Source organism: Crinia signifera, chromosome 9 (assembly GCF_055691185.1).
Source record: "Crinia signifera chromosome 9, ASM5569118v1, whole genome shotgun sequence".
NCBI lineage: Eukaryota > Metazoa > Chordata > Amphibia > Anura > Myobatrachidae > Crinia > Crinia signifera.
Genome location: NC_139225.1, coordinates 119,961,022 through 119,963,536, shown reverse-complemented (window position 1 = coordinate 119,963,536; position 2,515 = coordinate 119,961,022).

Below are 2,515 nucleotides of genomic sequence, written 5' to 3'. Positions count from 1 at the left end.
ATGACTGGGATGACATTTGGGATGACATTTGGGATGACATTTGGGATGCCATTTTTATTTTTGTGTTACTGGTAGTGAAATGTTTCAACACGTGTATAGTGTAGGGGGGGGTACAAACTTTATTTCAACCCGGGGGGTATGTAGTGTGTAGTGTGTATGTAGTGCAGAAAAAAAAATACTTTATACAAAAAAAAAAAAAATTCAAGGGGTTAAAAAAAAAAATTGAAGGGGTTAAAAAAAAAAATGGAAGGGGTTAAACAAAAAAAAAAAAAAAAGGTCCTGCGCCAAAAATTGAGCACAGATGTTGGTCAGTAACGTCCGTCACTGAACAGCGCTCAAAGGCAACAGGAATTTGATCAAAAAAAAAAAAAAATAGATCAACCCTGTGCCGAAAAAGATGATCAGTGATGTACGTCACTGATCAGCGCACAGCGGCCACAGGACACCCACAAAATCACAGTGTGTGTAAAAAAAAAATTAAAAAAAGACCCCACAGCACACACACAAAAAAAAAAGGTGATCAGTGATGCGACACTGATTACCAGTGAGGGGCAGCAGGTGCACAACCTTTGGTGCAACTGACAGTGCAACTGGCAGGTATATATATAAAAAAAAAAAAACCTCTGCACCCCCAAAAAGTTGCTGATCACCTCAGATATAGTGATCAGCACAAAAGGCGGGGGCAGCAGACACAAAATTTAGCACTCTCTATCACTCTCTGTCACTATCTCTCTCTATCTCTCTATCTCTCACTATCTAACACTCTATGACACTGCAGCAGCAGCAGTGACAGGTATATATATATATATAAAAAAAACCTGCGCACCCAAAAAGTTGCTGATCAGTTAATTTATACTGATCAGCACAAAAGGGGGGGCAGCAGTCAGTTATATAAAAAAGATATAGCACAATCTGTCACTATCTCTATCTCTCTCTCTCTATCTCTCTCTATCTCTCTATCTATAACTATTACACTGCAGCAGCACAAAATATAGCACTCTCAGTCACTAGGCCTCTCTATCTCTCTCTCTCTATCTCTCTCTATCTCTCTTTATCTCTCTCTATCTCTCTCTATCTCTCTCTATCTCTCTCTATCTCTCTCTCTATAACTATATCACACTGCAGCAGCACAAAATATAGCACTCTCTGACACTATCTCTCTCTATCTCTCTCTCTATCTCTCTCTATTTAACTAACGCTATTACACTGCAGCACAGGAAGTCACAAGTAACAGGATCCAGGAAGCATCCAGCACACACAAGCAGTGATGAAGCAGGCAAGATATTTGCAGTGATCAGGTAAGTATTTTGGAAGGTTCTGGTCAGTAAATGGCGACAGCTCGGCACGGTGACCGCACTGCACGCTATTCCAGACCGGAATGGCGTCTGCAGTGCAGTCACCGTTAGTTTAAACCCCCCTCCATGGCTGTGATTGGTCCGTCGGTCCGACGGACCAATCACGGCCTTTGGGGGCGGGCGGGGTGAGGTGGGGTGACACCAGTGTCACCCTTACACCCCGCGGTGATTGGTGCTGTACTTTACAGCACCAATCACCTCCGATCCCGTGTCACCGGTGAACGTTATTCGCCGGTGACACAGGAAAACGCTGTAATTGGCTGTTCACACTGAACAGCCAATTACAGCGATCGCCGACGGGGGGGCGGCATCGCAGCCCCCCCTGGGCATGCACGGACATGTCTGCTGTCAGGGACAGCAGACATGTTGAAACTGTCATCGCGTCTATAGACGCGGTGACAGTTAAATGCCATGACGTACATTTACGCCATGTGTCGGGAAGTACTTCCCGACCATGACGTAAATGTACGTCAATTGTCGGGAAGGGGTTAACTGACCCGGCATATACTGGGTCACCTAAGTGTCCATCTCCGTGCTTTGCTTTGCCCATCTGGAAACCCCCTTCTGAAAATCCTGCGTTTGCCACTGGGGTGGGGGGCAGATTTGGGGCCATACACTTAGTGGGGGGGTGGCTGGGAGGGGGGCAGCACACAATGAGGAAGGAAAGGGGGCCCCATATTGATGTCTTGCTTAGGAACACATGTGGTCTAAATCTGCCCCTGGCAAAGGGAAATGCAACTAAGTGTACAGAGAGATATGAGGGGAATTTTACTGTATGTCTTTTCATACATTTTTTCTATTGGTGCCTATGCACAAATGTTCCTGTACAATATGTATAGTACTCGCTTTTTTAGAAATTATGCCCCCACATGCATTGCTGCTTAAGAAATAAGAATATGACCATATAAATGAAATAGCAGGATTTGTATTTTAACATGTTGTCTTTATTTAAAAATACAAAATTGTTGCATGGAAAATCATATTACATATTTACGTTAAAATTATATATATATATATATATATATATATATATATATATATATATAACAAACGGTAGATCCGGCACTCGTCTGGGTCATGTAGTGGAATGCTCCGGTGCCTACTTTGGATGTCAGACTCCCAAATAAAGTTCGAATTGAAGAGGCACTCGTCAGACTTCA